At 30.7% G+C, this 13,978-nt stretch overlaps 1 long non-coding RNA gene across 1 annotated transcript; it reads right to left on the reverse strand.

The window, feature by feature from the left end:
* Nucleotides 1–10,665: 10,665 nt before the first annotated feature.
* LOC129314902 (uncharacterized) lies at nt 10,666–12,528 on the reverse strand. The gene is made up of 2 exons (XR_008594319.1): nt 12,391–12,528; nt 10,666–11,039 (listed from the first exon to the last, which is right to left on the reverse strand). It is a non-coding gene; the product is annotated as an uncharacterized LOC129314902 (long non-coding RNA).
* Between the last annotated feature and the right edge of the window lie 1,450 nt (nt 12,529–13,978).

Genomic DNA, 13,978 nt, shown 5'->3' on the forward strand with positions numbered 1-13,978 from the left:
TTTTAAAAATATTTGGACAAGCTCTCTCAAGTCATAAACAAGTGTTTAGTCAAATTAATTTCTCAATCTCTTGTTACAAGTAATAAAACTCAATTTTAAATGCTAACCATAATGTGGCTATGCAAGGCTAGCAAGTATATCTCTATCTTACTAGCAAAACTATCTATTCAACATGTAAATATCAAATTCTTGCACTATTTTACCTAAATTTTACACTTAATCTAGCCCTTTTAAGCACCAATTAAGTGAACCTAACATTTAAATGATGGCCAATCACTTAGAAGCATTAAGGAAAGAGTAAAACAAACACATATATATCCTTAATTATAAAAAGATAGGAAGAACATAATGTTAATCCATACAAGGGTTCAAAATAACCCTAGAGCAAAGAATTTAGCTACTCATAAATATTAAAAAGCTATAACTACACAAGATATCCATAGCCATTATAAGATTACAAGAAGAGAAATGGAGAAGAAATAAAGGAATAAAAGAAATTGAGTTTCAAATCTCTTCAAAGCTTCAACTCTTAGACCCAACTCATTAAAAGCTCAAACCTTGGCACAACAATGCTCCCAAAGTGTCTTCAAGTGTGTAGAATGACTTCTGGGTCAAACTCTCTGAATATAAGTGTCCTACTCAACCAATTTCAGACTTAATAAAATACAACGTTTTCTGACAGTAGCGAAAGTTGCGAATGAAAGTCATGACTTTAGGGCAACTTTTGGTAGTTTTACACTATTTTTGTAGCTAATGAAAATTATTCACTTTGTGCTTGATTTCTTCATCCAAAAGCCTTCCAAAAACATTTCACAAAAGCTCTAGAAATGCTTCTAATCAAAACTTCAACCAAAATAACATGAAATTAGGCCAAAAATATCAAATCAAAGCCAAGAATACAAACCCAAAATAAAATGCACATTTTTCTAATTTGGGCAATAAAAACATATACAATTGGGCCAAAATAGATTAGAATCTAAGGAAAATGTGATGAAATAACATGAAATTCTAGAGTTTAACAACATACATATACATGTATACTTTTATAAATTCATTTCTTAAATCATTTTCCATGCATAAAATGCTCATTTCACAATATGCACAATTTCAAAGCCTAAAGGTAATGTTATATACTACTCACAAATAGTTATACTAATTAATCAAATAAAGTGAGTTATTCAATTATCTTAACCCTTCTGTCACTAAAAAGATTACCCATCGTATTCTTTAATCACTTAGTATCACCACACTTGCTTCCAAGTCACCAAGCACACATGTATTATTAATCTACACAAATTAGCACTATTTATCAATTTAAAAATTGACCACAAGTACTAATTATAACTATTGATTATAACTAACCATTTATTTCCTTTCACTTGACCAACCTAAGTCCTAAATACCCCATTTAACCTTTCTATCACTTTTATAAATTCCCACGCATTCCATACCAATTTTTGCCCCTTTTAAACTATCCATTTAGGGCTAATTTAAGCCTATAATATCAAAACTTTATAGTTAATTCTCAAACTAGTTGTAAGACCTTAATTCAATTCTTAAGAATCTTTTTGTTATAAAAAAAAGTAAGAAATTAACCCCTTAAAACTTCCCGATCTAATTTTTCTATAACTTAAGCTAAGAGAAATTATGGTACAATTGGAGCATAGGGCTGTATAAAACTTACTTGGTAAGCAACCGGTCGAAAATGTCTCCTATGCTTTTAAAATTTGATGCCTTAGCACAAACTTGCCACCTTCTTTTCTCTCTCGCATTTCTCCTCCTCTCTCCCTTTTGATTTTCTTGTCTAACCACACATATACTTATTACTTTTTTGTGCCATGTGTCATGGTGTATGCAGCGTATGTCGCAGTAAAGAAAAATCCTAATCACTCACTAATTTACTAATTTATTAATTTACCCTTAATTAGCAATTAGTTTTAGAATTAAAAATTCAATATGTTACAATATCTCCCTGGAATGGGTGCATTGTAGAACTTGCAACACCCCAATGAATTTGATAATTAAGAAAATCCATGGTTCAAGAGTAAGTATAGAACCTTTGGCTAGATAGCTCCTCATAATTAGTGAGCTTGGACTAATCTCTTTACACAGATTTAGTGTAACACTTGCCCCGAGTGTTATCCAAAAATCACACAATTTAAATAAACTAAGTGTGGTTAAGGAGTTAATCCTAAAACCAACTTAGGAAACAAACCATTTAAATCACTAAGTAGATACATGATTGCAAAGTAAACATTTAAAACTTTTTTTAAATAAAAAAATTTATAGGTTTTGCCTATAGCGCATGGAAGCAAGCTAGGCAAAAGCGAGATAAAAAAGATGCTGTCATGACAGTATGAAATTGCTATCATGCAGCCCTCCCGGGCTAACTTTCGGGAGGCACCATTCTGTCATCCGATCGCCGATCTAAGAAATTTTAAAGCTCACCATCACATTCAAAGGGCACTATAAATGTACCAAATTTTAAAAAGATCTAATGGTCGGATTAAAAATTAGACATGTTAAAAGTTTGGTCATTTTTGCTGTCATGACAGCTTTTTCAGACTAACTTTCGGGGTGTACCATTTTATCATCCAACCTTCGATCGGAGCGATTCCAAATCTCACATGTCACTTTTAAATAGTACTATTAGCATACCAAATTTTAGAAAGATCTAACGGACGGATTGAATTTCGTGCATGTTGCAACATCATCAATCTTGCTGTCATGATAGCAAAAGTGCTGTCATGACAGCTCCTCCGAACTAAATTTTGGAGTGTGCTGTTTCTCCATCTGGTACCCGATCGATGTGATTTTAAGGCCCACTCCTTAGCTTTCCCATCAAGCATACTACCATCATAAGTGGTAGGATTAGAGCAAGAGAATTCCTTCCAAGGTCCAGATATGTCATCCTCTCAGTTATCAGTAATCGGACCATGAGCTCCCACAGTACTAGAAGATCCTTGCCTAGCACTTGGGTCAAAATGCTGATCTGGAACAATATGACCTCTAAGATTTTACTGTATATCCACCATCACTTCAAGTAGCCTAGCCATAACTGCATCCGGCCCCTGTGGTGGTGGTGGTGGAGGCGGAGGCGGAGTTGGAGGTGGAGGAGGTAGAGGTGATTGTCGTTCCTCATTCCTCAATCTACCTCTTCCCCTTCAAGCCATATTAGAACTGAAAGGTATATAGCCACAAGCATAGGGACCTTTCTCCCCTCCTAAAGGAACAAGCCAGAGAAAGAAAAACAATATTAGTTCAGGTTAGTGTGAGAAGGGAAAGAGCATAAGAGTAATGTATTTAAGGTGCCAAGTAAGAAAGAGGAATAATAAACCTAAAACTGATACCAAATGTAACACTTACCCCTAATGTTATCCAAAAATCACATAATTCAAATAAACTAAGTGTGGTTAAGGAGTTAATCCTCTAACCAACTTAAGAAATAAATCATTTAAAACCTTAAAAAAATTATAGGTTCTACCTATAGCACGGAAGTAAGCTAGACGAAAGTGGAATAAAAAGATGCTGTCATGACAGCATTAAATTGCTATTATGATAGCCCTCTTGGGCCAACTTTTGGGAGGCTCCATTTTTTCATTCAACCTCCGATCGAAGTAATTTTAAAGCTCACACATCACATTCAAAGGGTCCTATAAGTGTACCAAATTTTAAAAAGATCCAACGGTCGGATTAAAAATTAGACATGTTAAAAGATTGGTTATTTTTGCTGTCATGACAGCTAAAAAGCCCACATGTCACTTTTAAATAATACTATTAGCATACCAAATTTTGGAAAGATCCAACGGACGGATTAAATTTCGTGCATGTTACAACATTATCGCTATTGCTGTCATGACAGCTCCTCCGGACCAAATTTCGGAGTGCTTCATTTTTTATCCAATATCTGATTGACGCAATTCTAAAAGCCCACATGAAACTTATAAAAAGTTTTACTTGTGACCCAAATTTTAGAGAAATCCAACGGTCGGATTAAGATTTGAACACCCAGATGCAAAAGTACAATTTTTTTTGGTAAAAAACATTTTCAAAATTGTCCAAATCTCATCCTAATGGTCACAAACCTATGGGAACACTTTGGACACATCAAATAGGACTAAAAATACCTGATAGAATATTTAAATGATAGAAAAACCCTTTACCAAAATTTGACCACCCGAGTGCCATTTTTCAAAATGGACCCTAAACCCCCAAAATGCACAAATCACATAAAAGTGGCCAAAATTCCAAATATCATATACACATATGAATACACACGCTAAACATTTTTACTTGACTCTGAGATTTCTATGGGGCCCACGCACCCACTTTCTCTATCCAAAGTGTATGTTTGCCCATAGCACACCATTTGCAATGCAACCACTTTGCATTTGCTTGTGGAATCATATATATACCAAAATAAATACTTGCTTGTAGTGAAAACTTAATCTACTAAATAAATCCATCAAAACCACACACCATAGCCAAGTTTCCTAGCCACAAGTCTACAAGTAAATAAAAATTCATACCCAAGCCATACAATCTACACATACTCACACACATATACATAATCACATCCTACTAGTACTTTAATCTTAAATACATTAGAATAGATTTTCTCAAAAGAAAGGGGTTGTAGTTGTTTACAATTCACAAACAACCCCTAGCTCTACTCCTTTCCCCGTCCTCTACTGGTTCCTTTGCCTGGACCTGAAAATATTGAAAAGAAAAGGGTGAGACAACCACAGTCTCAGTAACAGAGAAATCTACATTGACTATTACAAAGTAAGCCATAATCAAATAAACGAATAATAAATTTAATATAGTATATAATTTAGCCATTTAAAATGTATGAATGCATGACATAGGCCAGTATGGCCTTTCATGACCAACAGAATGCCCCTTGGCACTCTTTAACTCGTAGGTAAACCTTATACCCACTTGTACCTCCACAGCCACAAAACATAATCTAAGACATGATCTAATCTACCGAATCGCCTATGCCCCTTTGATGTGAATCCTAAGCAGTCAAAGCTAACTTTCTCCCAGAGCTAGCTCGACTTACTCTCCATGTGAGGGCTACCTTGGCCTAAGCACTTAACCTCACACTTCATATGCCAGATTTTCTCTCCTACTGAGAGGTGTCAAATACTCAATACACTAACTACTTTAGTGCACTAAGCCTACAATACATAAGGCAACACTGAGTACTGGCAGTGTACCATAGAATATCAAAAGTCCACACCTTCTCATTGATGAATTCCTACCGAAATCATGCCTTTTGTTCGTGTCTACCTTTCTCAAGTATTGACCACTTCAACACTCTAAGGTAGTATAACATTTATAAACCTCCCTCAAACGGTTCCTTAGCCTATCTAAGGTACCTTACTTAATTACACTTCCTTAAGTGCAACTTCTATTCTTATGATTACAATACATGCAAACAAATCTCATTTCCATAAAAACATTGTTGTTAAACAATTAGAAAAAATATATATTTGCACTATAATTAAAGTAGTACCCTATAACCCCTTATAAAGCACATTTAATCTTTTAAAACATGTAATGCATGATAGCTAGTAATATTTATTCAAAAATAGTTAAAACAAAGTAATAAGAAATATAAATTCCCCTGTTACCTCAATCCTTTGGTACCAAAAGTGTTCCTTTTATATAAAATAGGACTTGTCTTGTTCCTTCACTTCTCAATAAGTTCCACTAACAATTCTCGATAACATATAAGTGATCCACATTACTTATAATGATAAATAGCATTAATGAAGACTATAACTCATACCACACAACTTGAGTTAATAAGTCATAATCCATCATAATGGTTCATATATTAAATCAACCATTCATATAGTATCATTTAACCACCAAAACCATTTATTAGCCAACACTAGGCTAATTTCCAATTTATATAATTTTTAATCAATTAAAAACCTTCACATAGTGTCACCAACTTTCATCATTAGCCCTTATAATGAAAACCAAACCTTAATTTAAATCTTATTAGGCTTAAATAGTAAAATTATAACTAAATTAATAGACTTAAATTATTGAAGAGCAAAACCCAACCTCTTGAGGTTTGATTTGTACCCAAAACACCTTTTTTCATCCAATTATCCACTCAAAACATTAGAACATCATATAAAAACTCAAAACAATCTCCCAAGGACCCAAAGAAACTAAAGCTTACAAGAATAAAGCCTTTGGGATCAAAATTCAGAAATTCTCTCTTCCAAAAATTGAAGAAAATCAAGAGAGAGGAAAGAGGATTGAAGTAGGAAGTTTACCTATCGTGTAGCCGAGCTCGCAATGGTCGTAAAGCCTCCAAGATCCAATCCTAATTTCCTCTCCTTCTTTTCTCTTCTTCCTCTCTCCTTCTCGTGCGTTTCCTTTCTTTTCCTTGTTTCATTTCTGCATTCTGCATCTGTTTTCCCTTTAAAATGTTGATATAAAAATTTGGAGAAAATTATAAGAAAGGACCCAACATTTTTTATTATAGTACAAAAGCCCGGGTCAACTTTGATAATTTTTTTCATATTTAAAAATAAAATAAAACTTAATTTTTGCTTAGAAAAATTTAAACTCTGGATCTCTATCAAATTATTCTTAATTTTAATTTAATTATAAATATTTTATTTTATTTTTTTAAAATAAATCCAAGTCTTAAAATTTCAGGATATTACATTTAGTCCTATTGAATTGTCAATTCTTGGATTCTATTGGTAGCATATGGAGTATATAAGGAGTAGTTTGATCATGCATCGGTATCATGTGATGTGATATTGTGCTGCATATTTGAATGAATTTTTATGCCCACTTTTCTTGCCTTAATTAATTTTATTTGCATGTGTATGATTTAGAGTTTTTCTTGATTACTGATTAGTTAGATTCACTCTTATTTAACACTTTACTGGTACTAACTTTAGGAAGGATAGGGAAAAGACTCTAAAGGCTTAAGAATTCACATTCTTATTGTAGGCTTAATTGCCAACTAGGACAATTCTTTTGTTGCACTATTGCACTTTATTTATGGTGATTAGTTGTATTTAGCACCCTAGCCTTGCTGTATGTGCTGTTAATGTCTATTTAGGGCCTAAATATTAGCGCAAGTATGTTGATGATTATTTCAATTGATGTAAAGAGATTAATAAATGATCTTATGTTGCTATGCCTCTCCCTTAATTTTTGTTGGAATCGGGGTTGAGGAGTAAAATTGAGTTGTGTTGAATATTTGTCTTGTGGTATATTGTGCAAATTGTCCTAAGTCCTTGACTTTTGTTTAGGTGGTTGTGTGAACTTTTGATACTTGGTTGAGGTTTTGGACACCTTGAAAGTATTTAAGTGTGAAAAAGGAGTGATTTTGGTTTTGGATGTCTAACTTTTTGATATGTAGCTAGTTCTTGGAATAAGTTTTATGTGGATACTTAGATTACCTCAATTGGATGTCAAACGAAAGCTTGGGGCATGTCATTAGTTCTCCCCCAGAGCTGTGTTGTGACAGCAATTATATTATTAAATTTTATGCAGTGTGCCACGATACATGGCATAGAGGAGATCACAGAGCAATGCAAAGTAGCATGTTGTAGTAGATGCTTCTAAATAAGGGGGAAATGAAATTTTAGACCCTTTTTCATATTGGTTTCAAACTAAAGGGTATCCTAGGCTTCCATATGCTTTTTAAACTCTAATTTGTATATGTTTAGGCCTTGAAATGTGTTAAATTGAATTTTTAACTTCGGATCCCAAAGATTTTGAAAGGTTATACTTTATCAATTATGATCTTCAATCTTTTCTAGTATATTGGTGTTTATTAATGGTTCTAATAATTTCTACCATGGTAGGGTCTATTTACAATTATTTATATTAAGCAACAAAAATTATAAGTTTAATTCTAATAACTATGATAGACCTTCAATGTATAGGTCTTTTCCTTTTTCTACTATGGCATTATTGTTAAGTTAGTAGAGCAATCTAGTCAATTTTACACTTGCCTTAGTGATTGGAGGCTCAAAATGAAGCCTAAACAATAGGAGACATGAAAACTTAGTAAAGCACAAGGTTTTTGCATCCCAAACTCTCAAAATCTCCCTCTATTTTTATTTTTTGAGATAGATATGAAATTTAAAAATTTTTTGCTGTTCACCATGGCGAACCCCATTTTCACTATGACAAATAACTCTTTCACCACAACGAATAGTATAGTTCACAAATTCTTATTTAAGCCCAATATTTTGGGCCTAGATCTAGCCTAAAACTTGATTTGGATCACAAACAAATATCATACACATCACTAGGCTAAAATTTAATCATAATAAAGTGCTTAAACGATTAATTAACTTTGATAAAACTCAATTAACACCTCATTCATGTTCCTAGGCCCAGTTTTATACATGATTCTTCAATTAACACCTCAAACTCACAAAATTCTAAATTAAATCCTCAAAATACATATTCCCTTAATTAAGTCCTCAAACTCAATTAAATACTTAAATACTTTTATTTTCTCAATTAATTTCTAACTTAAAAATTAGGATGTTACACGTCCAATCAAGGTTTGAGGGCCAAAACGTCAATTAAGATTTAGGGTGTTTATGGGTTCGGTTTGTTTTAGTTTTAAGGAAAAACTAAACTAAACTAAACTAATTGGTTCACTGGAGTTTGGGACCTATTTAGTTTTTTTTTTTGATCAATTTGGTTTTGGTATTGATTAATTTTGAAATTTTTTATGAAATATTTTCCACATATTCGAACTCATATATTCATATTCACTTATAGTTTTTAACTATTAATTACTATTTGCAATGAAAAAATTGCTTTAGCAGAAAATAATATTTTTATCTATTAAAAATCAATCTATTATATTTAAAACACTTGATTGTAAAATTAAAAAAATTATCATAAATAATTATCGATAATATTGAAGCTAATTGTAACATATTTTTATTAATGGTTTACAAATAATTGAACTTAGGAAAGATTAAAAAAAACTTAAAAAAATTTATAAAAATATATATAATAAATATAATAAAGCTTGGTCTTCAAAAGCAAAAACCTGAATCGAACCGAACCAAACCAAACTAATTGATTTTGTCAATAGAAAAATCAAACCAAATCTCATTTATAATTGATTTTGAATAGTTTATATTAATTTGGTTTGGTTTAGTTTGACGTAATTAGTTTGAATTAATTTTAAATATCTTTTAAGTTTATATCCAAACATAACCGTACTCATTGGATTTAGCAAAAATGTATTGTCTTTCATAACATGACAAATTAATATTTAAATTTTATTGAGATGGATGTCATACACAACCCTATCTCAAATATGATTGCTTCTCATAAAAGAATACCTATATAAAATAAAAAAAATTGGATTTAAATCTTCAAAAATTGATATATGTGAATCTCTATAAATTTTTCCTTTTTTAAATATTTTTTTTCTCATTTTATTATTTTTTATAAAATATAAATCTTTCCTTTCTTTCTTAAAAGGTAATCTTTATAGAAATTTATAAATATCAACTTCAGAGGATTTAAATTCAAAAAATTAACATTACACCTGGCACGTACAACCTCTAATAAGAGGATCGTAGTCATAATCAAAATAATAACATAGACACCTGGGCAGGGACATATTAGATGTCAGCGCATTTTTATTTCTTAGGATGTAACGTAAAATAAAAAATAGAATAAAGAATAAATTTTAAAAAAAATAGGCATTCTATTTAGTGTGGGAGGAAGGGAGGAATTTTAATATTTAATATTACTTTATTTGGTTTAAGATGGGAGGAGTAAGAAGAAAAAAATAATTATATATGGACAACTATACTCTTATCTTATCAAATTCTCCCAATCTTTTATGAATAGTAAATAAAATACAAAAGTGAATTTTTAAAAATAATCATAAAAACATAATGTGAGCTAAATTATAATGACAATATATAAATATAAATCATTTCGTTTCATCCAAAAATATATAATTGTAATCATAATTATATAATTAATATATATAATTAACTATATAATTACAAAAGAATTAATCTTCACCCAATTGCACCATCAAGAGTCAAGACCAATTTTTTTTCCCAGCATGAAGACCAATTAGAAACTATACATGCATTATCAAAAAGATAAATTTTCTCCCAATTGCATGCTTAAAAAATATATTTAAATATCTTTAGCAATAAGTTATGACATTAAATATGTAATAAAATGGGACTAAAAAATCCTTTCATCTTAACAGGTGCTTTGGTCCTCAATCATAGAGCATACAACAAAATATCAACAAAATCCCATCAATTTGAAATACAAGTGAAATATGAAAACAACAAAGTCCAAACTTAAAGAAATGCATCAACTTCTATTGAACATTATTTAATGATGATGGCCTATGACCTGGTTGTAACATCTCAAAAATTTAATTTAAAGATTAGATTAATTAATGAAAAAGTTTAATTAATTATTTAAGTTAACTAGAGGTTAGTTAGAGAGTTTAGATAACTTTTTAAGTCCATTGGACTCTATATGGGGCTTAGTGTAGGGCTTAGAAAACTATTAGGCTATCTTGAGTTCAAACTAATGGGTTTTAGTGAAGTGTCCAAATTTTTCTGTTAATGATTAGTAACATACATTAAAAGTGAGATAATGATGATATTGAGAAGTTGACTACATTGTCAAGCAATTAGAACTCCACCACAAATGTTCCCAAAAAGGCAAACACAAATAACATAAGTTGATAATACCTATTCATTCAGAGACTTAAAAAAAAAAACCAAATCATAAGCTAGTACTGTCTTCCTTTACATCCAAATCACCAACACTTTCATTGACAACATTTGGCAAGATTTGATCCTTAGCATTCTTCGATTGAACAGCATGTGCAACTTGTAAAATGCGAGCATCAATACTGTCCTCACCTTGATCCTTCAAACCTTATTACCTGCCCCAAGTGTCCTCCCTTGGGGGTCATTACCTTGAACCTTCACATTGTGAGTATCCTTTTCCAACTACTCCATAGAATGAGTTTACTGTAGAACAAAAGCACATCTCACAGTGATCACATATCTCATAGTATAGATAGAGTTAGAAGACAAATTTTTTTAAGAAAAGGGCCGAATATTAAATCTAAAAGGAGAATGACAAGTAAGAATCTTATAAAAATATTAATATCAAATTAGAATTTTTTAACATTGGCATTATCAAATTCAATACTCTTTCTTTCATGTTTCGATATTAAAATTATTAATTTGATGTTAATTTTTTTACAAGATTTTTACTTGTCATTCTCCCTAATCTAAAGGCAGCATCCGTATTTTTAATTTCCAAAAACGTATTAAAAGTGTTGCATTAAAGCTCAATAGCAATGAACTTAGAAGGAAAGTGATTTTTTTCTTTCTACTCAAAAAAGCATCATAAAAAATCAAAATTTTGCAAAATAGCCATAACACATCTTTTCATTTGCCAAAACCAGAACTTTGAGAACAAAGTCTTGATTAAAAAAATTACAACTCGTCGAATCAATTCCCCTAATAACTTCAATATATGGAGTTTTTCTAAACATCTCAATATGGGCATCATAAGTTGACAATAAATTTAACAAAAAATAAAAGTAAAGCAATAGTTTGCTCAAGAAAAGAAGAAAAATCTCAATCAATTCCTTTTGATTCACTAGAGCAAAAGATGAATGCCTGTTGATTTACAGACAAAAGAAAAGAGAGCATATTAAGTATTCTCTTCAATTTAAATTATAAAATATTTTTTTTCAACTCATTTTGATTTAAAATATAAGACATCCGGTAAGTTTTGAAAGTTTTTTCCTATTTTACCCTTATATTTATTAACTTGGTTTGTTATATAGTATTTATGATGTTTTTCTCACTCTTCATAATAAATAAAACTTTATTAGTCTACAAGAATGACTATGCTTTTTCATATTATAATTCTTCTTTAAAAAATATTATATCTCTCATTTAATTTCTTATTGATAGCGAAAAGGATGAAAAGAAAAACTTATGATATTTTTAATTGAAAACAAAGATATAATTAAATTTTATTAATATTTAAATTATAATTAAAAATATTTTATATTTTAAACAAAAGAGCCATAATAGGATCGCTTTAAGGAAGGCAGAAGAAGAAAAGATCGTTACTTCGACGCAGCCATTCCCAAAACAAATTTTAGCACACAGTCCCTCCCAATTACTGAAGCACAGCACAATTTAGCAACAGCCTTGAACAACAATCGCTGAAGACTCGCTGTAATTTCTAATGCAAAAGAAAACTAACGAATGCGCCAACAAATGAAACCCTAAATTAGCTTACTAATATGCAGATGGTCCCATAGAACAATGAGAAATTAAATATACAAATAGAAAATACCATTCAGCGATGCAATACGATCCGAGACCCATATTCTTGACCAAGTCTTCACTTACACCACTGACTGTTCCTCCGTCGACACCGTCTGTCACAACTATACTCAACTTTCCCTTGTTTGGCTGTTGCCTTGTCTATCTGGTGGTTCTCCGATTATGGATGTTGTGCGCTGAGAAGAGGGGCAACTCGGTCATTTCATTAGAGGGTTTTTTGAATATTGACCTTTAAAATTAATTTGATCCTCAGTACAATTTGTTTCTCAAGGATATCAGCAATTTTCTCAATTATTAATGTTCTTTTTTAATTATTATTAAAAAAATAATAATAAAATTTTTTCAAATTATATAATTAATAATTTAATTATTTAAAATATTATAATTTTATTGAAGTCTTTTAAAATTTATATCTCAACAAATTTAAAAATAAAAAAAATATTTTCTCTTAATTGAAAATCACAAATTTCAATAACAATTTCTATTTAAAAAATAATAATTTTTATTTTATAAATTATAAAAATTGAATAAAAAATTTTAATTTATCAAGTATAATTTTTATTCAAAAAATAATAAATTATATTTATAAATTTATAAAAGATGAATAAAAAATTATAACATATCAAATATAATTTTTTTATTAACAAATAAATTTTTAAAATAACAAACTTCAATTATAATTTTTATATAAAAATAATTATTTTTATTTAAAAAATTATAAAAATTGAATAAAAAATTATAATTTATTAAAAATAAAATTTTTAATTTAAAATTTATAATATAAAATTTTTCAAAATATTATGATATTTTAAAGGTTCAGTTTATTATTTATATAATTTAATAAATTTTATTATTATTGTCCCATTATTATTTTAAGTTTTAGCACGAAACTACGAGAGCCAAGGGAGCCTTGGCCGCCGGGAGCCGAGGGCGTCGTCCGTCACCGGTTTTCTGTCTCTTCCAACCTTGCAAGGCCGCCGCCGCCTCTGCCTTATTTCAGTCTGTTCGTTTTGGTCTCCTCTGATCCCGATCTCTTGTCTCCTCCTCCCTTTCAAGCTTCTCTCTCATCGTCATTGTTTTAAGCCCAGTGAAGGTTTTCTGTTTTCTGAGTTCATGGATCTTCATAATTCGGGCGGTAAAACTTTGGCTTTTTTGTTTTGGAACTATCCATTCTCCATTCCATGATATATGCTCGCTTTGGCTTTGAACTTTCTGAAAGGTTGGTTTACGCTTTCTGGAAATCAACCCGAACGAGTTTGGGAGCAGTTTGTTCCATCTTAGTTGAGAATTTTTTGTTCTTTTGAGCATTGTGCGTGCAAGCAACCAAATACCGAAGCGTGTTTGAGTTCCTAAAAAACTTGAGTTTAGAATCATCCTCCCAAGCCTTGAATTTCTTTGTTTCTGTTTGTTCATTTCAATGGGGTTTTTGTGATGCTAATAAATAGTATGTTGAGTTCATATTCCAATATGAACTTCTCTGCGCTTATTCCTGATAACCATTGACGAACTCATTATGCTTCAAACTTTGGAGCTTATAAATAATAAAATAATTGTCTGGCCTCGGTTAATGAGCTCATTTTGTGATTTATGGATTGATG

The sequence above is a fragment of the Prosopis cineraria genome, unplaced genomic scaffold, assembly GCF_029017545.1.
Source record: "Prosopis cineraria cultivar Desert tree isolate PC_DT_omini unplaced genomic scaffold, ASM2901754v1 PC7, whole genome shotgun sequence".
NCBI lineage: Eukaryota > Viridiplantae > Streptophyta > Magnoliopsida > Fabales > Fabaceae > Prosopis > Prosopis cineraria.